Below are 26,830 nucleotides of genomic sequence, written 5' to 3' on the forward strand. Positions count from 1 at the left end.
CTTCTTTTGCAACCCAAAGGCCACCAAGGGATCCTGCAGTTCCACTTCCAGACTGAGATACTCATATGGGTACCAAGATCCTTGCAGAACTGCTTTAAGTCACTCACGGTGTAGGGAATCAATTTCCCAATCAAAAATGCACATTCTGCCACAATAACTGCTGGTTCACCAACATGAGACATGACTGTCCTTCAAGGGATATCACAAAAAAAGGAAATAAAATGAAAAATCATATGTGTTTGTATAATGGTCTGCACTAGACTAGTTATACACACTTATTACTGTGGGTCAAGTGCAAATACAAGTCCAAATACTAACCGCTGACCACCAATGTTAGAAATGGGGGTCTCTAGTTGGCAAAGGTATGCACCTTGTCCAATTATGGACCCTTGCTTCTAGACAGGATAAGGAAGGTACACTCCTCAGATAACCCATACTCACCCCCTATGAGCAGACAGGCTTATCCCAAATAATCCTTGAAGTTATTGGCACCCAAACGCACAGTTTCACAGTGAAAATACCACAAAATAGACAATGCCAATTTAGAAAAATAAGTAATATTTTATCTAGGTTTTGACAAGACCAAAACAGCAGGAACATAACATAACCAATACCAACAAAAAAGAATGTCAATAGCCCTCAAGGGGGGGTCTTGTAAAATCAGAAGGGATTTGTTTGCAGGAGAGGAAGCACGAGGTTACTCACTCAAAAGTTGGTTTAGCTGATCTCCGGGCTGTACGTAGCGGCCCCACAAGTCCAAAAGCTAGTTTCTTCAAGTCGGATCATGAGGGCTCCTCCTTCGGTCGGGGGGAGTGGAGATGCGGCGTACTCTGGCCTCCCGGTCCTGGGACATGTGAGTGCTGACAGATTTACGTCAGCCATCTTTCGCAGTGGCCGTAAGAGTGACGTCACCCTGGTTTCCCTCACAGATAGTCGCAGGTTCTCCTGTGGCAGCACTTGGGCAGGCGAGGCAGGCGGTGAGGGCTCCCTTGTCAGGATGTAGCACTAGCTTAGTAACGCTGGGGTACCACGCTTAGGAATTTCCCATGAGCTGGCGGTGCTGACAAACAAAATTCCTCCCTTGGTCCATGTCATGGCACCCGCTTTCTCAGTGCCTCCGCTCTCAACATGGCACACGCTTGCACAGTGCCTCAGCTCCCAGCACAGAACACGCTTGCACAGTGCCTCAGCTCCCAACACAGCACACGCTTGCACAGTGCCGGGAGTGTGAGGGGGGAGAGCAGAACTCGCAAAGTGTTTGGTAGATCTTCAAAATGGGCTCAGGGAAGACTTTGTTGTCCCTGAGTCTAGTACAATAGGAGGTAAGCATCCAAAAGCCCTTGGAGATCTTTTCAAGTAGAATATCATAACAGGGCAAAAAGAGTCAGTACTTTTCCTCTGCCCATAGATAGAAGCAGCGACTGCAGGCCAACCCCCTTGCGACTGCTCAGAGTGAATGCAGATCCCCAGCTCCTGTCCCTCCAAAACCAGATGGTGAATACTTAACCAGGCAGAGGCACAAAGGATTGTTAAAAAGGAAAATGTGCACTTTCTAAAAGTTAAAGGAAGAAAGGGGCTTGGCCCAAGTGATGGGTGGCTAGGCAGGGCCTGGTTAAAGTTACACAACAAGAGACTTAGGGGCTCAATTGGATGACAGTGTTTGCAACATCAGCGGTGCTGGCAGAAATCGTCTTTTTCCGAACTTTAGGAGCGGTCCTCTCATCCCCCATAATACAATGGGCAAAGATAGCCCATTTCCTGTCTGCTTGAGAGTGCCAGGATCTGCCAGGAATTTCCTTCCGCAACGGTGGTGGAGAGAGTCAATAGAGAAAGAAGGCTGTGTGGAATGACGTCCGGACCACAGGACAAATCCGGATGCCTCAAACAGCCCATTACAAAGCAGCGGAGAAACCAGTCACTCGGAAACGGCAGAAGCACTACTGCAGAGAGTGAAACTAGAATTACAGGTAGCTCCATGTGTTCCTGACCACTATGGATCCAGCTCTTCAAGCCCTTCCGCTGCTGTACCTCATCAACTACCAGCAGATTAGACATCACTCCGGTCAACACCGCAGGTACATAAATAACACATCTCCACAATACAACTCAGCACACAACTCTTGTGCTGAAATACGGTTCCTGTCTACATCAGACACTCTGGTGGAGACAGGAACATATCCTCTAGTGTACCCACACTGCTTGTTAGAAATTGACACCGCTGCATCGGGGTCAGCCATCACCATAGAAATCTCTGCAAGGTCACAGTCATGTCACCGCAGCGGTGAAGACGTGGGAAAACTTGCGCATAATATAGTAGGCAAGGCCGGGCCCAGGCATGGACAGTGTGGGCAGCTGCCCAGGGCTCCACCTTCACCTTACCCACATGGTGGCCCTCATCCGTTGCTCGCAGCTCACAGCACGCTTCCCACATCCATTTATGCCCATGCTGTGTTGTCCCTCTTGTGATCCCCCTCAGTGCACTATTTAGCAGCCAGGTGAGGCTCACCTCACATCTAACACATCAAAGGGCAAGGTAGAAAGACTGAGAAGGTGGGGTGAAGATGAACACCCTGCACAGAAGCTCAGGGGACGGACAGCCCTCCTCCTCACACCTGCCTTACACTCATTTGAACAAAACAGAGTAAATCAAGAAATGAAGAGTCACTCTGCATATTAACAACAACTGAACTGTTCACACTGAATGTCAAGTCAATCACACAGATTCCACACTGACACCCTGCCACATACACATACCTTAGGTCAGAATCAATGTATGACAATAAATGGACTAGCCCAAAATTGAGTGCACAGTGCTGGAAAACCATGGAGCAAGCCACATAGCATTTGTACATGACATTCAAGAGAATGAACATATCACACTACCCTTAGGCCATCAAATCAGACATGAGTAGCACAGTGATATAAATAAATAAAGCTAAAGTGACATCTGGGCAATATCACTGGATACAGCAATGCGGGCCCGATTCACAGAATGAACTTAAGACACAATCCTAAACTTACTACTATTTTGGTATTCACAGAATGCACTTACTACTTTTGGCATTCACAGAATGAACTTACTACTTTTGGTATTCACAGAAGTTAGAATTTTGTCTTAAGTCTGTCTTAAGCCTGTCTTAAGTCTGTCTTAAGTTTGTCTTAAGACAAACTTAAGACAAAATCCTAACTTCTGTGAATACCAAAAGTAGTAAGTTTATTCTGTGAATGCCAAAAGTAGTAAGTGCATTCTGTGAATACCAAAATAGTAGTAAGTTTAGGATTGAGTCTTAAGTTCATTCTGTGAATCGGGCCCTGCAAGCTTTGCATAGGCACAGCAATGAGAGGAAGTGTCAGAAGCCATGCAGTGACCAGCCCCACAGCTGTGTTAACTACCTTGACATGTGTATGCCACCAGCACAACACACATGGCTCATTGTCACACTCCCTGACTGTCAAACCCAAGTAGGACCTTCACACATACCCCTCATCTACCCAACTCACAACTGGAACACTCAACACCTGTGAAAAATACTTATAAAGTTTTAAAATAAGGCCCTGTGAGTCTTCTGACAACCAATGACACACCGTGGAGTATATCTACAAATGTCAGAATCCCACTCTGGGATGTCTTTATCAATGCTGATCAAAAAACAATAACCAACAACAAATCTCACAAACAACATCCAAAAAAGTCCAACAAGCTCAGCCATTTGCAGGCAAACAGTGAATAAACAATGTGACCCTCGACAGAACAGGAATACAGAACATTTTTACTCTGGACAAATGCACAGACACCATACCCCAGCCCAATCAAACATTGCATTATCAAATGCCAATCATGAACACTAGCTTTGATCAATGGGACAAATCAGTTAACACAGACATAGACACTACAGCAGTTTTCAAGTGAGCATGGTGTCAATGTGTAGCACAAGCATGCACATGCACAATCCTGACAAGTGACAGGTCAAATTAAGGAGGACATAGCACAATTGTGCACTCAAAAGAAGCTGATGAACAAGAATACACATTGTGACATTCACACAAGAAATGTACACTACAAATCCGACTCACATCAGAATGTATTATAAAGCAAAAACTTCTCTCACACAATGTCATGCAAAGAGAACATCACACACACATGCACCTGTCAGCAGAAAGAGCCAACACTGGCCAATCATTGCATCCAGGAAACATTCTAAACAACGATCTTTTTATAACGACTTACCTGAACAACGAATCCTGAACAACAACAATTCCTAAACCGCGACAAACTAAACCACAACTTTTTTTCCAACGACTTTCTTTAACCAGGACTATCTACACCACAACTTACTTAATCCTGTCATGATGGTTGTTTCTTATGTTGGGGGCCCTATTACTCACTCGGCACTAGGAAAGCAGGCACGGAGGAAAGCGGTGAAGCAGAGAACCTTCATCCTGCCATGATGGTAATTTATTATGTTGGGGGCAGCAAAAACTACGAGACTCTCTCCTCCATCCTCCCCCCCTTGACTAACCCTGGGCATAGGACTATGCTACGGTTGTGTAGTTTGCACAACTACACGCTACGCAAATTGCACAGTGCAAAAACGCGGAGTGTAGCGGGCATTTTTTGCTTGCTAGTGGTCCTCAACGTCAAGTTGGCGACCGCGAGTGAGCAAAAACACATCCTGGCGACACTTTTTCCTCGCTCATGATCAGCAACATCAAGTTACCGATCGCGAGCGTGGAAAATAAACCTCCTGGCGAGATTCTCAACGTGGGGAGGTTAGGTTTCTCATTGTGAGTGGTCGCATATGCTCACGACAGGTCGCGGTGAGAAACTACCAGTCGGCATTGAGAAAGCTGCCGCTCGATTACAAATCTACTCGAGAGGCAGAAAACGACCGCTTTCACAGTGCAAGATGTGGTTTTCAATGATTGCACAGTGCGGACAGGCATCCGGCACTGTGCAATCAGTGCGAACAACATTTTACACAGTGCACTAAGCAGTTCCCGTGGCTACGCATAGCTTGCATAGTGTGAAGTGCACTTCACGTAGCTATGCGTAGTGCTACTATGCGTACTACGCCCAGGGTTACCCTTGACCAGACACGCTCATGGCGCCCTAGTACTCACTCTGCACCAGGAAAGCCGGGACGGGGGGGAGCGGAGAAGCAGAGAGCCTTCATCCTACCAGCATGAATGTTTCTTTGGGGCACCGCGTCTTTGGGAATGCTCCGGCCTCATGCCCCCCATATGTCTCACTCTGCACTGCTAACGACAGGAAGGCAGGCACTGAGGTGAGCGGGGAAGCAAGCAGCTTTCATCCTGCCAGCATGATAATATGTTGGGCTACCAAAAACCAAGAGTCTCTCTCCACCCCCCCTTGACAAGACAAGCACATGGCCCCTATGACTCTCTCAGTACCAGGAAAGCGGGCAAGGAGGAGAGTGGGGAAACATGGCAGCCTTCATCCTGCCAGCATGATAATACATTGGAGGCACTGCGACCCCCAAAAACGTTAATGTAAGGATTCTTCACTAAAAATTGTTTATAAACAAATTCATCTATTATTTTAAAAACATTAAATGTCAAAAAGATGTGGATTTAAAAGAACATAGGGGCATATTATCAAGGACAGGCGATACATTATCGCCGCTTTTATCGGCAGGAAACTGCTGATAAAGCGGCGATAATGGCCTTGATAATGTGCTCTATGAATTTCAATCAAAGCCCATGTTAAAAGTGTTCACATTTAACATGGGCTTCGATTGAAATTCATAGAGCATATTATCAAGGCCATTATCGCCGCTTTATCGGCAGTTTCCTGCCGATAAAAGCGGCGATAATGTATCACCTGTCCTTGATAATATGCCCCCCAGTGCCGTTAATTAGTAATGAGCAATGTAAAGATTTTTCGTGGTTTAGGAACTCGTTATTAAAAAAGTAGTAGTTTAGCATTGCTCGTTGTTTAGCCTTTGTGGTTAAGGAGTTTGTGGTTTAGGCAGTAGTTGTTTAATCATACATTCATTGCATTCATCAACAATGAAAACACAACATATGCACATACCAATACATCACATAGTCAACTCAGCTGGCCATCAGGGGGATACACACCAGGCAAGAACAAGGCAACATACACTGACAGCAGTGCATGCACAGTAAGCAGTGTGTGGACACCAACAAAACCAGTATCACACATATCTGAGTGCTCTACCATGAACTTCCACACCACAAATCATCACAGCACACAGATCACATCACATTCTGGAAGGGTGGCAGTACCTCAGCAAACACACATACACCTTAGCCATCACCCACAGCTGCACAACTCTGAAAACCCAGATGCATACACCATGTCTAGAGGACTGTGCTGCCCAAACATATGCACTGCACATGAGCAACCATGACTGCAATCAAGTAGATGAATATACAACATAACTAATTGTGAAACTTAAGTGGCACATTGGTCCTGAACACAGATCATCTTCCCACAGCATAGTGTCACACTATGAAGTGGTGGGGAGGGTCACACACTGGCAAAGCAGGGGTGGAAGACATGAGACTGTAGTGGTGTGTACATCAGTATTGGACAGGTGAGGAGTGCACAGTTCAAAAACACATAGAAGAGTAACTCACAATGTGTAAGCATCAGAAGCACCTATAGGGGATGGTATGACTATTCGTACCATATGCCATACTTGTCCCATAAATGTGTCAAGTTACAGCAATGCATGAGAAAACTCACAAATAATGTCAGTGTGTCTGAGCAGGTCAGTACAGTGAGCACAAACTTAAACAAGGCCTATGGCTGATCAACAAAACACAACACAGACTTTGCAGTGACACACTCCGCATACCCACAACTGACAGCAACAACAAATAGGTGTCCCTCAGGAGTGTAAGGAAACACCAACACACTGCACAGTGCTCAACCTACAACTCATATGTGCCCACAATCTGAAGCACATGTCTGACAATGTAAAAAAATGACACTCATTACCTGGATCATACATGTGTGTAGTTGGCAAGTGCAGGTGCACATACACCTCAATACTACTGACAATGACAGGCCAATCAAACTGTATGACTCCTCAAGTACACAAATTCAAATGTACCCTTTTGACCATGAAGACATGCTTACACAAGATGACTACACATCAACACTGCTGTTCACACATCAAGAAATATCCCACATATATGACAGACCCTGGCCACCTAGCAAGTAATTCTGGGGATATAATCCACCTCTGTTGTGGCATTGCATCCTAATATGACATGTCTAGCAAACCTGACAATAGAATGATTAAGATAAGAGTAGATCATCACAAAAAACCATCCTTGCACCCTCAAGCCTCAGAGTCAAGAACAACAAAAGTGCCTGGGACCTCTGGCAACCTATGAAAAAGTAAATCAAGTTATTGCCAATGTGGAAGTGGCATACAAAGCATGTGTCACATGAACATATACCCATAGATAAAACTATTTCTATTTAGCAAGGGCAGCAACAAAGCAGACAACATGAGTAACAGTCTTTATTACGTAATATCCAGATAGGCATCAAACGTGCAAACCATCAAGGACATTGGCCAGTTCAAATGCCTAGTATGCACGTGTGCATGACAAACTGCACGGAAAATGGGATTCAAAAGTAACAAACAGCAAGGCCATTGGCCAGTACAAATTCCTAGCCTGCACATGTGTGCATGACAAACTGCACAGGAAATGGGCATCAAAAGTACAAAACTGCAAGGGCATTGGCCAGTCCATAGTTGTAGTCGGCAAATGTGTGGATAAGAAACTGCACTGGAAATGGGCATCAAAAGTACCAAACTGCAAGGCCATTGGCCAGACCATATGTCTAGTTTGCACATGTGTACATGATAACTTGCACATCATATGGGTAACACATTCCACTGCCATGGGAATCACCACAGCTCAGGGGCTACATATGGGCAGTCCAGGCACCGGAGAAATGGTGTGGGGAGGAGGACCTTGCCTAAATATTTGTCTTTAAGTTGAACTAGGAGGGGGCTGATTGTCGGGGCCAGTTAGAGGACTGGACCTGGGAGAGAGAGAACCAGCTGAGGTTGAGGCATCTGTGGCAGTGGGAGCCTGAGGGCTGCTTGAACCGGGTGGAGTGGTGGCACAGGGAGGTGGAGTCATGCTGCATGGAGGCACAGTGGTTGAGGGTAAATGTTGAGGGCTGGATCTCAACTGTTTTGAGATTTGATAGCCCACTAGTGTCTTGGCTGGAGTGGGAAGTAATGTGGGCACAACAGCCTCACTCTCTACCAAAGGCGTATCAGGTGCAGGTGGCTTTTCCCATGGGGATTTTCTGGACCTGGTGGTATACTTGGGGTGGCCTTGCCTCTTCCCCTGCATCCCCTGTTGTTGAGGTAAACCCCCACTTTACTTTCTTGTCACTACTTCACATGGGTCTGGGTGGGAGTTGACGTTGTGGGTGAATCTGGCTTTGAAATGTGTTTGGGCTTGGTCGTTGCTGGCACCAGGTTCGCAGCAGACAGGGCAAGTGTTTGTGGGTCTTTGTGAGCAGGTGTGGGGATGGGAGTGCCCTTGGATGGCGGTGATTTTGATAAATGTGATTTTGATGCCTGCCTCTTGATCTGATGCCCCTGAGAGTCACGTGATGGACTTTTTGTTTTATGTTCATGTGTGCCAGTTTTGTGTTTGGGTGATGGTGTCTGTGGTTTGGTACGCTTCAAGTGCTGCTGTTGTGTGCTGCGTGTGGAGGACTCGGTGCCTGAGGGCTCTGGTGTGTAGGCACTATCGTCAGGTGGTGCCACTAGCAGGGTGGTTGTTGAAGGGACAGGATCTGGACTGAGAACTTGTGACTGCTGAATGGCTGCCATCACTGTGGAGGACAAAGACTGGACAGTTCGGTGTAGGCCACCCACATTGCAATGAATGCCCTCCATGAATGCAACTACCTGTTCCAACGTCTTGGCATGACCCTGGAAGGCATGCAAGAGAGAAGTCTGACCCACAAACAGCTGGCGAAAAAGGTCTACCACCTCCACACTGAGGGCAGTAGGGAAGACAGGGGCAGGGGCAGCGGTGCCTGGGGGAAGGAGACTCTACCTTTCCTAGGGTTGCTTGCATGAACCGCACTTGGAGGAGCATCCAAGGAGGTGGGCACTGGACGAGGTGTGGCAGACGAAGAGGCAGATCTGGAACAGCCTGTGCACCCCAACATCGAGGTGTCATCGCTGGAGTAGGAAGATGTGTAGGTTGGTGTTTCTGGGTGTGATTCATCCAGGGCACTCCTGTCCCCCTCCGAGGTGCTGGTCACATCAGTGTTAGTGTACTCAGGTGTAGCAGTTGAGCCAGAAGCTTCGGTCCCCCGTCCTTCCCTGCACTCGGTAGATTCTGCAAGAGACAGATACATAGGTTCAGTATGGTGCCATACTCATAACATCATATGCCAACAGAGCACAAAACTTTGGGGCATATTATCAAGGGGGTTTATCTCCGCTTTTTTTGGTTTTAAAAGCCAAGAAAGCGGAGATAAAATGATCTCCCTATTACCTAGCTGTCGCTAACACCAGTTAGCGACAGCTAGTAGGAGATAGCGACCATCTTGGGCCCCACTTTGCATGTCAGTGATATTTATCACTAATGACATGCAAAGTGAGCGTGCCAAGATGTTAGCGACTGGTAACAGTCGCTAACATCGCTATCTCCTATTACCAACTTTTGGAGATATTCACGCTAAGCGGGAATATCTCCAAAAGCTAACACCTGCCTTGAGCAGTTCTTAGCCATGTTATCCAATGGGAGGTGGATAACATGGCTAAGAGTATCAGCTCGCTAATGCATGATAATCGCTGACTTTTCAGCGATATTCATGCATTGCAGCCGATTTTTATCACATTTGCGATAAACCTTGGTAAAACCAAGGTTTATCTGCGATAAAAATCGCCGCAGCTCAGCGGTAAATTTTTGTCTCTAACCAAGCAATAGCGATAATTATCGCTATTGCTTGGTAATATGCCCCTTTGAAATTATACTCTCATGTTAAACTCCTCCATGTATTTTCAGCATGCGCTGCATTTATGCAATCATCAGAAGATGCATGGAAACATGCATTGTGGATAGTCATGCTCCATGTGTCATTGACACAGCCAAATAGCTGGCCATATGTCTCCCTGTAACCACACAAACTATTCTCTGTAAGCATACCCACATGCCTATAGGTGAGATAGCTATACATCAAAACATGTTGTCTCTGTCACCTATGGAGTCTCTTTAAGGGAACACCACAGATACAAACTCTAAAATGTACTTTTGCAATGGCTACAAGCTCCTGATATCCACCATGATGCGCTTCGAGCACAACTACAGTGCATTGGTGTCAGCTGCTTAAATGTAACAATGTATCTGTTGTGCACAGCACACATCTACGAATGCACACCAACATGATGCTCACTGCGGTTCACTGCCAGGTGATGTCTATGACACTCATACTGCAGCATATGTCACAATCATCATCTCATCTGCCAATGACAAGGGACATGGTTTTAAACACATGAGAAAACCACATGTTGTACAAATGCAGAACAGCTGCACTCAACACTGAGACCACTTAGAAGCCATTGCATCACACTAGAGACATCACAGAGCTTCGCACTGGCTCACGGTTGAGATTCATGCAGTCACTCACACCCAAAGTCACACTTTGCACAATACTCACCTCCAACTTGCTGCTAATGGCCCCTCAAGTTTTCAACCAGCTCTGGCTGTGTCACTGCCAAAATGTGGGACATTAGTGGTGTCATGCTCTTGCTTGCCAACCTGCCACTCCGAGGGAGCACAATCAGTGTCATCTCTGTCACGTTTTTGCTCAGCCAGCAGATGTCATCCCACCTCTTATGACAATGTGTGTGCCGTCGGTTGGAGACACCCAGAGCCCGCACTTTGTGTGCAATGGCCTTCCATATCGCCTTACACTGGTGGACCTTAAGCTGCAGGCATGGGAGACAAGAAGAGGAGGTTTCAGTGACACTTTGTTATGTACCACTGTGTGTCAGTACAGGAGCATGAAAATACATAGCACACTAATGCCTAAATGTTGAGCAGAGGCCATACCGCATGGCACATAGTACACTTGCATCGAATAATCTCAGAGAAATGTATATATGTATGAGGATGGACAAAGTACATGGCCATCTCATACACATGCAAAGTGCACAGCAACCAATGTGAAAATGAACCTCATCTGTGATGCAGTAGGTGAGTGAGCATGACATACAATACTTTGGAAATGATGTGTCGTGGCAGACTCACTGTGTCCAACACTACACACCCCTCAATGTCATTGACCAGTGCATGGCTACATGTGTCATGGTGGTCACATTTAGGGCCATGATCTCACATTCTCACACTCTTCTCACAAGGTGTAGTACTGTCTTGTGCAATCCTCAGGCCTAAGATAGCTCATTGAGAAATAGGGTGGTGGAAAACACATATGTTTCACTCAGTCCATTTAGTGATGGGTCCTTGTAAAATTGGGCATTTTCTGTGCAGGCCAGAGGGACTCACACTAAGGTTAAACGTGGGCCATCAGAGAAATCACATGCATGTACAATATGGGAGGGTAAACAGTGCCTACACATGCGAGACTAAACACATAATGAAATCAATAGAAGGATGACATCTCCAACTCACATTTATCTGATGTGTCATAGGTGAATTACTACCAAGAGTGTTACACTCAGGCATTGTGCTCTTGTGCATAATGTAAACATCACCATAGGGTACATTTGAAAATTGTACACACATCATTCAGTACCCTCTGGACAAAATACATTTGTAATGTCACAAATGAGCATGTGAAGACTTGATGGACTATGACATCACATAGCACAGGCAATGTTTGTTCAGACTTCGACTGTCTCAAACCAGCATTGTAACTGTATGGCTGCAAAACCACTGCATGTCACTCCCATCCTTCAATGCAGTCATGGATCTGTGGAAATAAGGCTACACACCCCATTAACATAAAGTCTACATGATAGGCAGTCTATCACACAATTACATTAACCATTCTCAGAACAACGGGTGTTCACTTTTGCTGAAGAAGAGCTGTAGAAGTGTCCATGTTGCCATCCTCCCCACATACACAAGTGCAATTCTCACTAGGCCATGTATGGAGCATACTATATGAAAAATATGGATGCATGCAAATTGACTCACATGAATATACTACTGCAGAGCAACATCATGTGAGAAATCTGAGCACTCTTAAACCTTTGAACAGGAACAGGGGTGGGAGCACACCGCTTCACCTCCCAGCAAGGTTCGCCCCTGGCATTATTGTAAATGCAGTTTCAGTTACTTGCTTGCTTCAAGAGTGTTTGAGTGTTTTGCCACAGTTGGTGCAGATAGTGCTGATCTCTAGAAACCTGTTTCTGGTTCTTTAACTGTCATCAGAAGAGATTACAGTCTTTGAAATTTGGCGAACCTTGCCTGAGAGGTTAGCGGTGTGCTCGCACATCCTTTTGTCTTTTTAAAGTACTCCCATGAGTTATTGAGCTGACGAGCTCGTGGATGAAGCACCTGCGCGCCAGAGAGAGGTACCTGACCTGATATAATGTTTGGCAGCCTACTCAGCAAACCCCTAAATACAAGACTGTATTCTCCACTGATGATGGTTAATAAACCAGAAACACGTGTCTAGAGATCAGAACTATCTGCGCCAACCTTGGTGAAATACTCAAAAATATCGGAATGAGCTACAAGAGACTGCATTTCCCAGAATGCCAGGGGTGAGCCTTGCCTGAGAGGTCAGCGGTGTGCTCCCACATCTTTTAGTCTATTGAAAGTACTCCAGTGAGTTATTGAGCTGACAAGCTTATGGATGAAGCACCTGCGTGCCTGCCAGTGAGAGGTACCGGACTTGATATAATGTTTGGCAGCCTATTCCACAAACCCTAAAATACAAGACTGTATTCTCTACTGATGACGGTTAATAAAGCAGAAACACGTGTCTAGAGATCGGCACTATCTGCGCCAACCTTGGCAAAATACTCAAAAATATCAGAGCGGCCTACAAGAGACTGCAATCCCCAGAATGTCAGGGGCGAACCTTGCCTGAGAGGTCAGCGGTGTGCTCCCACATCCTTTTGTCTATTTAAAGTACTCCTGTGAGTTATTGAGCTGACGAGCTCATGGATGAAGCACCTGTGCGCCAGTGAGAGGTACCGGATCTGATATAATGTTTGGCAGCCTACTCAGCAAACCCCAAAATACAAGACTGTATTCTCTACTGATGACGGTTAATATACTAGAAACACGTGTCTAGAGATCAACACTATCTGCGCCAACCTTGGCGAAATACTCGAAAATGTTGGAGCGAGCTACAATAGACTGCATTTCTCAGAATGCCAGGGGCGAACCTTGCCTGAGAGGTCAGCGGTGTGCTCCCACATCCTGTGAGTTATTGAGCTGACGAGCTCGTGGATTAAGCACCTGCGCACCAGTGAGAGGTACCGGACCTGATAGAATGTTTTCCAGCCTACTCAGCAAACCAAAAAAGAATACAAGACTGTATTCTCTACTGATGACGGTTAATAAACCAGAAACATGTGTCTAGCGATCAGCATCATCTGCGCCAAGCGTGGCGAAATACTAGAAAATATCGGAACAAGCTACAAGAGACTGCATTTCCCAGAATGCCAGGGGCGAACCTTGCCTGAGAGGTCAGCGGTGTGCTCCCACATCTTTTTTTCCTATTTAAAGTACTCCCATGAGTTATTGAGCTGACAAGTTCATGGATAAAGCACCTGCGCGCCAGTGAGAGGTACCGGACCTGATATAATGTTTGGCAGCCTACTCAGCAAACCCCAAAATACAAGACTGTATTCTCTACTGATGATGGTTAATATACCAGAAACACGTGTCTAGAGATCAGCACTATCGGCGCCAACCTTGGCGAAATACTCAAAAATATCAGAGCGAGCTACAAGAGACTGCGTTTCCCAGAATGCCAGGGGTGAACCTTGCCTGAGAGGTCAGCGGTGTGTTCCCACATCCTTTTGCCTATTTAAAGTAATCCCGTGAGTTATTGAGCTGACGAGCTTGTGGAAGAATCTCCTGCGTGCCAGTGAGAGGTACCAGACCTGATATAATGTTTGGCAGCTTACTCAGCAAACCCCAAAATACTAGACTGTATTCTCTACTGATGACAGTTAATAAACCAGAAACACATGTCTAGAGATCAGCACTATCTGCGCCAACGTTGGTGAAATACTTGGAAATATTGGAGCGAGCTACAAGAGACTGCATTTTCCAGAATGCCAGGGGCGAACCTTGCCTGAGAGGTCAGCTATGTGCTCCCACATCCTTTAGTCTATTGAAAGTACTCCAGTGAGTTATTGAGCTGTCGAGCTTGTGGATGAAGCACCTGCGCGCCAGTTAGAGGTGCCAGACCTGATATAATGTTTGGCAGCCTACTCAGCAAACCCCAAAATACTAGACTGTATTCTCTACTGATGACAGTTAATAAACCAGAAACACATGTCTAGAGATCAGCACTATCTGTGCGAACCTTGGTGAAATACTTAAAAATATCGGAGCTAGCTACAAGAGAATGCATTTCCCAGAATGCAAGAGGCGAACCTTGCCTGAGAGGTTAGCGGTGTGCTCGCACATCCTTTTGTCTATTTAAAGTACTCCCGTGAGTTATTGAGCTGATGAGCTCGTGGATGTAGCACCTGCGCGCCGGTGAGAGGCACCGGACCTGATATAATGTTTGGCAGCCTATTCCGCAAACCCCAAAATACAAGACTGTATTCTCTACTGATGACGGTTTATAAAGCAGAAACATGTGTCTAGAGATCAGCACTATCTGCGCCAACTTTGGTGAAATACTCGAAAATATCGGAGCGAGCTACACGAGACAGCATTTCCCAGGAAGCCAGGGGCGGACCTTGCCTGAAAGGTCAGAGGTGTGCTCCCACATCTTTTTGTCTATTTAAAGTACTCCTGTGAGTTATTGAGCTGACGAGCTCATGGATAAAGCACCTGCGTACCAGTGAGAGGTAACAGACCTGATATAATGTTTGGCAGCCTACTCAGAAAACCCCAAAATACAAGACTGTATTCTCTACTGATGACGGTTAATATACCAGAAACACGTGTCTAGAGATCAGCACTATCTGCGCCAACCTTGGCAAAATACTCAAAAATATCGGAGCGAGCTACAAGAGACTGCATTTTCCTGAATGCCAGGGGCGAACCTTGCCTGAGAGATCAACGGTGTGCTCCCACATCCTTTTGTCTATTTAAAGTACTCCTGTGAGTTATTGAGCTGTCGAGCCCGTGGATGAAGCACCTGCGTGCCAGTAAGAGGTACAGGACCTAATATAATGTTTGGCAGTCTACTCAGCAAACCCCAAAATACAAGACAGTATTCTCTACTGATGACGGTTAATAAACCAGAAACTCGTGTCTAGAGATCATCACTATCTGCGCCAACCTTGGCGAAATTCTTGAAAATATTGGAGCGAGCTACAAGAGACCTCATTTCCCAGAATGCCAGGTGCAAACCTTACCTGAGAGGTCAGCGGTGCGCTTCCACATCCTTTTGTCTATTTAAAGTACTCCCGTGAGTTACTGAGCTGACGAGCTCGTGGATGAAGCACCTGCGCGCCAGTGAGAGGTACCGGACCTGATATAATGTTTGGCAGCCTACTCAGCAAACCTCAAAATACAAGACTGTATTCTCTTCTGATGACTGTTAATAAACTAGAAACTCGTATCTAGAGATCAGCACTATCTGCGCCAACCTTGGCGAAATACTTAAAAATATCGGAGCGAGCTACAATAGACTGCATTTTGTAGAATGCCAGGGGCGCACCTTGCCTGAGAGGTCAGCGGTGTGCTCTCACATCCTTTTGTCTATTTAAAGTGCTCCAGTGAGTTATTGAGCTGACGAGCTCGTGGATGAAGCACCTGCGAGCCAGTGAGAGGTACCGGACCTGATATAATGTTTGGCAGCCTACTCAGTGAACCCCAAAATACAAGACTGTATTCTCTACTGACGACGGTTAATAAACCAGAAGCACATTATGTTATGTTATGTTAGCGAGGCTTATATATCGCTCAGCTGCCCCAACAAAGGGGCGTCCCGGCGCTTTCAGCATCAGTGAGGCAGAACAAACAAAACACCAGAACAGCATCGACAGACAACCACCAGAGCTAAACTGAAGGAAAGAGAGAAGTTTTTATGGCTTTCCGGAAGACAGGCAGACACTCTATACTGCGAATCTGCACAGGCAGGGAGTTCTTTAACTTAGCCGTCAAGCAGCGAAAAGAACGCCCCCCAGCGTGGCAGCGCTTTACCTGTGGAACACTAACCACGTGCTGCCCCGCAGAACGCAGCTGGTGGGGGGAAACATAGGGAGTAAGCAGGTTACTCAGCAAGCTAGGCATAGCAATTTTCAAAATCTTAAAGGAGAGACACAACACCTTAAATTGGGTGCGTTTCTCCATAGGGAGCCAATGAAGTCTCCGAATGATGCCAGCAACAGGGCAGAATCACGTGAGTCTCACCAAGGCTCTGGCAGCAGCATTTTGGACATGCTGCATCCGAAGTATTTCCTCCTTATTTGCCGCCAACAGAAGGGAGCTAGCGTAGTCCAGGTGAGATAAAATAGTCGACTGGACAATCAGCTGACGTGCCGATGGTTCAAAGAACTTCAAAAGGGGCTTAAGATCCTGCAAAAGGCCAAAACACGCACCAGCCACTTTCCTGGTGTGGAGCTGAAAACTAAGAGATGAGTCCATCCATACCCCCAGATTTGTTACCACTTCCTTTGAAATGGGGATGTCACCCAGAACAGTCGGCCACCAATGCTCGCTCCACAAGCTTGCGTTCTTCCCGACCAACAGGATCTCAGTTTTGTTGGCATTCAGTTGCAAGCAGTTGGTAGCCATCCATTCAGCCACTGCTGCCATCCCATCTCTAATCCTGGAGGCATTCGGAGAGGAGCCTTCAGCCAAGGTCACAACAAGCTGCATGTCGTCAGCATATGAGACCATGGTAAGGTCCCACTGCCTGGCGACCGCTGCCAGAGGCTGGACGTACAGAATGTACAATGAAGGGCTCAGTGCCGAGCCCTGGGGTACCCCCTGGTCGATGGAATGGACCTGAGAGAGAAACACGGGATGTCTAGAGATCAGCACTATCTGCGCCAACCTTGGTGAAATACTCAGAAATATCGGAGCGAGCTACAAGATACTGCATTTCGCAGGATGCCAGGGGCGAAACTTGACTGAAAGGTCAGCGGTGTGTTCCCACAACCTTTTGTCCACTCTTAAACCTTTTCTCTGACACTTACCAGTACATCTGGCACAGCATATAGCCTCCCATCCTGTGAAAGGAACTCGTCCACCAGGACCTCCAGCTCCTCTGTGGTGAAGGGACAGGCCCTGATGTTCTCAATTCTCGCCATCACTGGGTCCAGAATACAGGAACAGCAGCAGTTGGTGGTAAAGACTGGCAGGCAGCAGTGTCTAAATGCAAGTGAAATGTGTTGCTCTCTCACAGACATTTATAGAGAGGCCCCGGGGGTGTTTCAGTGTTAATAATTCAGTGGTACTCAGCTGCTGCAATTGGTCTGCCTGGTTTGCATTTTTTAATTGTATCCAATAACCCGGACCACGGTAGAGGCCCACGCCTACCGCAGGTTTCAAAATTGTATCTCACTCACACTCTGCAACTCTGGGCAATAGCTTGCTTAATCTCCACTACAGCCCCCCGCGGCGGGATGCCTGGCTTTCACCTTGGGGATGCCCAGTACGGGTTATCTCACAGGGAAAAAGCCAGGACGGGTTCCCAATGCAAGCGCCGAGATGCCCAAGGGTAAGTCAAGCGCTATATAAGAACACACATACATACATACATACATACTTCTGCAATCGAGGTTCCCATTGGCTGCAATGGCATTGGCATTGACCGCAGGGGCCAGGCAGTCGCTACCACGATTTGGCATCTTTCAATTTTAACCAATAACCGGGCCCGCGGTAACAGAGCATGCCTACCGCAGCTTTTAAAATTGTATTTCACTTCCTTGATTGCGGTTCCCATTGGCTGCAATGGCATGGGCATTGGTGGTGGTACACAACGGGGTCCAGGTTAACTCTGGGCGTAGTTCGCATAGTAGCGCTACGCATAGCTACACGAAGTGCACTTCTCACTACGCAAACTGCGTAGTGCACTGTGCAAAATGCTGTTCGCACTGATTGCACAGTGCCGGATGCTTGCCTGCACTGTGCTATCAGTGCAAACCGCATCTTGCACAGTGCAAGCTGTCGTTTTCTGCCACTCGAGGAGATTTCTACTCGAGCGGCAGCTTTCTCAACGCGGACTGGTAGTTTCTCATTAGGAGTAGTGGCGTATGCTCTCGACCGCCCGCGATGAGAATGCTGACCTCCCCGCATTGAGAATCTCGCCAGGAGGGTTATTTTCCACACTCGCGAACGGCAACTTGATGTTGAGGACCGCGAGCAAGCAAAAAATAACTGCTACGCTATGCCACGCATGTTTGCACTGTGCTACGTGCAATTCGCGTAGTGCGAAGTAGGGCAAACTTCGCAAACTACGCAAGCGTAGCGTAGTACTTCACCCAGGGTTGGTCCAGGTGGTCGCTACCGCGATTTGGCATCTTTCAATTGTGGCCAGTGACCGTGATCGCGGTGGTGGAGAACGCATACGGCACCTATCGACATAATATGCCCTAGCAATGGCAATAGCCAATTTTTCATCAGTGAACACTAGACCTTCACAATGTATCACAGCACCTGCTTGCAAAATTGAATGCTAGTGTGACATTCAACTCATTGATGCCTGCACATGCTGTGTCAGTGCACATGATTACATGCTTTGTCATGTACTTCCTCACATGTCACCTATGATATTTGTGTGCATGTACACAGATTTGGTGTGTAATGGAGTCTCATATTTGTGAACATGTCAATGTGTGAGATGGCTAATCAATACACAGTAATGATGGCCTGACCACATAATGTGCCTATATCACTGTACACATTGCTTTATTGATTCTGATAGTTGATCAGCTTACACACACACCATGCTCATTGTGTAGAAAAGTTGTGCTCTATGCAACTTAAGCAAGAAGATGGGGCAAGTACAGCAGCTATGTGGAAGTCTGCAGTGTTGCTGTTTCCAACATGTGCTGTGTCAACTACTCCTAGGGCTGGGGACACAAGATGTAGCAGTGTACCATTTACAATTCACATAGTCATAATCTGTTTTGGAGGTTGTCAGTATGTACATACTGACCACATGTGCAACTAAATGAGATCAAGGTGTCTCTGCATGTGACTTGTGCATTAATCTGTTGTTACAGTAAAGTCATTATTGGCGCTGCGTCAGTCAATATGTAAGAAGTTTGACACATCTCATAGGGGAATTACATTTACTTGTGTCCCCTTTCATATTATGTAGGAGACGACCAAATGTGCATTGTCCGTTCCCAGTATTGGCGAACATGGAGGATGAGGACATCATTAGGAAATTCCGTCTGGATCGCCTTACCCTTCAAGACCTATATGGTCAGTTGGAGCCCCATCTGAGACCTCACAGAACCTATCCAACTGCTTTGACGCCAACAGTTAAGGTGATGGTGGCCCTGCATTCTTCGCAACTGGTTTGTTTCAGTACACGGTAGCCATCGCCGGTGGGATGTCTCAAGCTATGTTCAGCATGGTGCTAGGTGATTTCCTGTCCGCAATGATGACATGCAAGGACCGCTACATCCACTTCCCAAGGAGACATGAATTGACAGGTGTGAAGGGTGATTTCTATGATCTTTGACACATACCTACTGTTGTTGACTTCATTGACTGCACACATGTTGGCCTAGTTTCACCACAGGCACCTGAGCACATCTACCAGAACAAGAAACATTTCCATTCCATTAATGTTCAAGTGGCATGCCAAGTGGATATGATTATCTCCCATGTCTGTGCTGAATACCCCAGTTCTGCACATGACTCCTACACACTGCGTAGCAGCAGCATCCCACAATTGATGGCAAATCTGCATATGGAGTGTGCGTGGCTTGTTGGTGAGTACACAGAGTCAAGTAGTGTGCTGTATGTGTGACATACTGTTCCCAGCTACTGTTTATATTATTAAATTGCTCCCTGTATCTCACACCAAGGTGACTCTTCGTATCCCAACCAGTCTTGGTTGCTGAGCCTACTGAGGAATCCAAGGACCCCGGGTGACGTCCGCTACAATGATGCACATGGGAGGACACGTCATGTGGTGGAGCGTACTTTTGGGCTTCTGAAGTCTAGATTCTGGTTTCTGGACAAGAGCGGAGGTGCACTACTCTAATCTCCCCAAAAGGTGTGTCAGATCATAGTTGCATGCTGCATGCTCCACAACCTGGCCTTGTGCAAAGAGATTCCCCTGCTCCTGTACGATGATGAGCGGCAGATGCCTCCCCTGAAAACCCACACATGCCCAGTGCCGATAATAGTGGAGAAGTGGAAAGTGTTGACCTGCGTCAACAGCTCATCGACAACTACGTTCCTTGAGTGTAAGTGACATTGTATAACAGTGACATTGTCTGTTGTCTTCGATGGTAGTGGCAAGGCATAGATGATCTTTTTGACTGCTGCCTGTTGTTGGCTCTGTGCTAATTGCTGATGTGTGTGGCACAGGGTATTTTTATCCAGGTACCTTTTGTCTATATTGATGTTGCTGCTCATTGTTATGTGTGCTGGTTTATGTACATTGATGACTAGTGGTGTGTTCTAGCTGTGATGGCATCACCTGACAAGTAAATCTCATTATTTTGTGTCTTTCTAGGTCCCTTCACCCTCTCAATGCCTCATCACAATCAGAGTTTGTGGTACATTGGAATCTGAATTGAAATTGTACATACTGTGATAAACATGGAGCTGACACAAAGACATAAGTGTGTAAAGAGTGTTTATTTACTATAAGTATTTGTGACAGAGAAGTGATTATTTACGAAATTGTGCTTAGTGAATTTATGAGTCAGTGATGGTAAATTAGACAAATTTAGTAGTCACCACATTGATGTAGTCACACAGTCTAACAGACTCCTGCCATCAACATGGCAATGTGGATAAGGATAGTTAACAAAGTCAATGTCAAGGGGAACACAGGTGCCATCATGGCTGACTCAGCGACTTGCATTTGGATGGTGCATTGCCACATGATCCTCCCTTGGTGTTTCTCGGAGGGCCCCTTGAGCGTTTGGCAGGGGGGCCTCGACTCCAGGCTCAGCGATGTCTGAAGAGTCATTTTTTTTGTAGCTCACCCCTCTCTGTGGCAGCAACTGAGGTGATGTGAGTATCAGCATGCAGGCCACTGGAGGGGGGTTGAGCTGTCCTTTGGGCCACATGTCAGTCCCTCAGAACACCCACAGGCTGGCCCATGAGGTCCAAAAGTTGGCCCATACACGTATCCATCGACCTCAGCAGCAGGCAGAGCTCACAAACTTCTTCAACAACCTGGCCCATCTGTCCCTGGGTCTGCTCATATGCCCCAAGGACTCTTTTGATGGCGGACAGGACTTCGGTCCCAGTGTCCTCCTGTATATGTCCCCCAGTTGCCATCCCACCTGCCCTTTTGACCTGGACCAGTGGCATTGGCAATCGATGCACCCGCAAACTCTCCCTGGCATACTCTGATTGTGTTGTGGTGTTGGTAACCACAGAGGCAGGGAGAGTGTTGCAGGCAGCAGTGGTGAGGGTGGTGGTTGAGGCTGCACAGGTCGTTGTAGCAGGCTTCCACGCTGTTGTTGTTACTGTGGTAGTGGTAGTGGGGACAATGAGGGCCTGGGACTTAGTACACCTTGGCAGTCTCGATGGGACAGGTTGTTGCTTCTCATCTGAGAAATGTAGGGTGTCTGCATCTGAGAGTTCATGTTCTGGGGGAGGGAAGACAGGCTCTGCAGTTTGGTGTTGTCTTCTGCTGCAGTTGTTTGTGGATCTCCTGTTGAACCGAGGTCAAATGGTCATTGAAGTGCACTCCACAAGCTTGGTGTCAGACATTTGGATGTGATACACCAAGCACTTTATATTGCAATCACTTTGTCAGGTGCTGAGGCTAGGCGCCTACCAGAACGGTAGAGGAACTACAACTCCCAGGTACCCTGTCAATGGAATGGGCGGGGTCTTCTCGTTATTACTCGGCAAACGCGAGCAGTCTGCACGTGTAATTCTACCCGTTTGATATCGCCGTGAGGTTTCTCCACTTCCTGGTTCTCTGTATATCGAGCGTTTTCTTGCTCCTCCGGTGGTTCGTGAGACGTCTCCCCGCTGAGCTGCAATGTTTCCTGGGACCGCGCTGAGGTAAGCGCCACCAAAACTGTGGATTCTTGTACTTTGATTCTGATTTGGGATTAGTGGATGTCGCTGACGTAAGCGCTGTCTTTTCCCCGCTTTCCTTGTTCAGCCTTTCTGCAGGAACAAGGACCTAAGATATTTGGTTTTTGCGGACTGTTCCTTCCGCTCTATGCTTCCATGGATTATTGACTACAATATACTTGGGCTCGAGTATCTTGAAAAAGACAGGGGAAATAGTCCTCGTGCTGGGCTTTTGTTCTTGAACTTCTTTCTTTGTTTCAGTACATGTCCTAAAGCGCATATGGAACAGTTTTTGAAGTGACTGTGTGTATCTTTCTTTTTCAAACAACATTGGGAGAATCTTCTTTTGGATTACCTAATTTTTTGATCAATTTTTTCTAAGCTGAGTGAAGAGCTGATTGGGGATGTACTTTGGAATTCTCTACCTTTATTTTCTTCTGAGAATGAAAGAAATATCTTTGGGTTTGTATAAGCAACTGTGTTCATGTTTTGGCTGCTAGCATGGATGTTTGGGTTTTGACCTGTCTTTGCTTTCTTGTTGTAGGTATACAGCAGTACAATTGCAGAGAAGTATCTTTATGTTGATACACAGGGATACAGCAACATTACCTAGAAGGTTCTCAGGTAATAGGCAGCGGTAGTGAGATCATTTGAGTGTAGCAGATGTATATAGGATTGGTGCTAACCTTGACTTCTTTTGTTACAGGTATCCTCATTCCCCACTGTTCCTACCCTAATTCCTTTTTCTCGCCTGATTGCCTTAATACTCTGTGTTGCATTATTTAGAGTTAGGGACGTCGGGAGGTGGACCCCTTTGCGCATCGCCCGGATCCTAAGGAGTCACTGTGGTTCTTACAGAATTTTGCGCCCACGATATATCACTCCTTCCGATTTGGGCGAGTCACAAACATGGCTTCCTTAGATGATGTATTACATGCGCTAGTGTTAGTACAACAAGAGTTGGCTGCCTCTAAAGCAGAAACTGCTGCCCTCAGGGAAAGGGTGGACCAACAAGCTAGGAATCCATTCGACGCATCACTAGTAACGTCCCAAATACAAGTAAATGTACCTCCCCAATTCCATTGGCTAGTCCTAAGAGGTTTTCCGGAGACCCCCTAAAAATTCAAACATTTCTAACGCAGATCATGTTGCACTTTTCGTGTAAACCAGCTTCATTTCCCGCAAACCATTCCAGGGTGACCTTTGCCATCTCATATATGACTGGAGATGCGGCCAATTGGGCGGTACCTTTGGTCAAAAAAGACGATTCTCTACTTTCTGATTAGGATTCTTTTTGTAGAGAGTTTGAAAGGGTATTTGATAGTCGGGCTACAACCTTCTCTGCAGATAGGGAGTTGTTGAACATAGACAGGGTAAACAGGATTTGGTGACTTACCCCACTAAGTTCAATCGCCTGATTGCTGAAACAGCATGGCTGGAGGAAAAGAGAATGTCCCTGTACTATCAAGGTTTAAGGGACGAAATGAAGGATGAGATTGCCCAGATTGATCCTCAGCCTACCAAGTTTACAGATTTAGTTAATCTTATGTTACGTTTGGATCATAGGTTAGCAGAGAGGAGGGGAGAGAGGACGTATACTCATTCTGAGAAAACAGAGAGAGGGGCTAGAAAAATGATGTCCTCCTCTGAGCAACATTCTGAACCTATGGAAGTAAGAGCGATAAGGGCCCCGTTGTCTAGAAAAGAAAGGAAGAATAGCAGGATGTTGGGCTTGTGTATGTATTGTGGGAAGAAGGGTCATTTTGTGAGAGACTGTCCCACCAAACCCAGGAAGCAGGGCATGTACTATTCCAGTAGACTCTGATATTCATGATTGAAGGAATCCTCAATGGAAAAAGGGGAATGCATCCCTGGTCTATCATTTGAATGCAATTTTCAACTTTTTAGTGTCTAAATGTAGAAATTTTTAGGTCAACAAACAAAGAGTCTGGAGTTGAACTGTATCCCCTGACGTGAATTTTAGTAATGTTACATTAATTTAAGCATGAAATATTTTCAGGGTGAAATCTGCAAACTACACAGCAGGAGGTGGACAATGTGTCAAAATGTTGTAAATCAATAATTATGTATAAAGCGATACATCTACGGATACACTTTATACAATGATCATGATTACTAGGCCCGGGAGGAATTTCATTTACCTCAGAGGAATCAGAGGAATTTTGTTAATTCTGCATTACTCTGTGATGTGGAATTACCAATAATAACACTAGCATAATTAAAGGTGATTTGGGGGAAAACAATCCTACCACGAGAGCCCATTTAGCAGGCGTGAGCGACTGCTTGTGCTCATTATTCGTGTTCTCTGCATTTTGCGCTATTACTCAGAGCACAATGCATCCTTGCATCCATTTAGGATGTCAAGTGCATTTGGCACTATGCAACTAGTGTTAAATGTTGATATTAAGAGGGGGGGAATCCTACCTCAATAGCACATTTAGCACTATTTCTAAGGCAGAATGCATTTTCTTGCCCAATTTGGACGCAAGAGGGGGAATTTTTGGAAACATGTACGACTGTTTTAAGCGATCACTAATAGAGAATCAGGCTGTTTGCGCACACTAAAATGGCTTGTGCAATGTACCAACCCTATTTTGCTAGTTGGTAACCTATTACTGACTCGCAAAATAGGGTTTCCGAGTCACTATTAGGAAGTGGTGTGCAACGGCGTTCCCTCCTAATACTGAGTCGCAAGGGCATGAGTTATTTAGCAACCGGAATGCAGTCGCAAAACAATTGCAGTTCACTGTCTATTGCAAGTAGGTGGGAAGCCAATAGCAAACGGGAAGGGGGCCCCAGGGGACCTCTTCCCCTTTGTGACTGGCAGCAAATACATTTTTGAAGAGCAGGCTGTAGTCCCATGGATCACTGCATACTCTTAGAAAATGAAACAGAAACATTTTCTTTTTTTTTTTTAAACGCATCCCGTTTTCGTTTAAGAAAAACGGTCTACATTTTAAAAAAAGTTGTTTTATTTAAAAGCAAACACAGACATGGTGGTCTGATATCCCCAGCAGGCCACCATCCCTGTGTTCTTGCCCATTCCCAATGGGTTGATAATTGCTGCCTGCCTCATGAATATTGATGAGGCAGGTCTATTACGACCCCACTGGGAATCGCTAAGGTGTATGAGACACATTACTAAATTTCATGTGGTATCTGTGCTTTAGTAAGTTAGTGCTCTTCTTTTATAGAGCATGGTTAATTTAGAATGTTCTTTTGCTGTGGCTGATGTATTCTATGTATTACTGTCAATAGAGAATGTTACTGTATGAATTCTGAATGCTCTGGTGGCAGTTGTTCCTGCTGACCTGAGCCCTTTACATTGCTATATCTTTTCTCTGAGTATTATAATAAATACTACTTCTTAAGAAGACTACTGGCTCCTGTCTTCGATCTGCAGATCAACTACGAACAAGACCACTTCAATTTTGGCGACAGTCTGGGATTTTTTCTTCTTATTGTTTAAATCTTCCTGCTGCACTGCCCACGCTACTCTCAAGGTACTGTTGTCTGCTTTATTTAATATTCAAGGCCTCAGGGGTCTCGTTTAAACACTCTGTTTAAACATCCGTATTTGACTTTCACTTATCATCGTAAGAAGTGCTCACATTAGGATTCCCCTGCTTCATTTCCTTCGAATGCAGCTCGTAAAAGCCAAATGTCAAGAGAAAATATTGGCTTTAAATGAATCTGTTCTCTTTTATAGACTTGCTGATTTCAACAAAAATCTAATCTGCCCAAGCTTCTTCACGTTTATTTTTCTGGGAGCCTCCTGTCTAGTTGAAATATTCAGCTGTTTCCCCAAGTGTGAAAGGAACCTGCATTTTGTTTACATTCAAAGAGGAGACAATTTCCTTTAGCGTTTAAGCTGAGCACGAGGCCATCTGTGTTTACCATTGAAAGTAAACATTCAGTTTCAAGGCTCTCTTGTGTGTGTGCTTAATGACGTGCAGCCAGGCTTCTCATCAGCTGAGCTACTTGACAATCGTCATTTGTTCACTCTTCAAGTTTTTAATGATGCCTCCAGCTGAATTTCTTCACAGCGCAACAGCACTTTAACTATTTGTCTCGTGTTTAATGACATTCAACCTGCATTTCAAGGAATAAAGCTTCATTTTTTCCCAGTGTTTGCTACAAGAATCTTAAAAGCATATAACTTCCAGAGTACTGTGATTTTCATCGTGATTTCTCAAGGAGGAATGTATTACTCACTTACCTTGCTACTGTTTTCTGGATTTGATTCGTCTTCACAGCTCCAGTCTTCATTGAGGTGTTTCTAACAACTGAGTACAGCAAATATAGAGAGTCCTCTGTTTTTCAGTTCTCCTATCTTCGTCACAGCGCCATCTTGTGGATTTATTAATATATTTTTTTCTCTTTTTTCTTAATTGCTTTTCATCAGCGATTAACACGCTAATTCTCAGTG

General features: G+C 45.8%; 1 long non-coding RNA gene across 1 annotated transcript; it reads right to left on the bottom strand.

Moving 5' to 3' along the window:
- Positions 1-7,508: 7,508 nt before the first annotated feature.
- On the bottom strand, positions 7,509-26,731 carry LOC147705965 (uncharacterized). Its single transcript, XR_015297336.1, has 3 exons — positions 26,621-26,731; positions 10,700-10,970; positions 7,509-9,375 (listed from the first exon to the last, which is right to left on the bottom strand). It is a non-coding gene; the product is annotated as an uncharacterized LOC147705965 (long non-coding RNA).
- Between the last annotated feature and the right edge of the window lie 99 nt (positions 26,732-26,830).

Source organism: Lissotriton vulgaris, chromosome 7 (assembly GCF_964263255.1).
Source record: "Lissotriton vulgaris chromosome 7, aLisVul1.2, whole genome shotgun sequence".
Lineage (NCBI taxonomy): Eukaryota > Metazoa > Chordata > Amphibia > Caudata > Salamandridae > Lissotriton > Lissotriton vulgaris.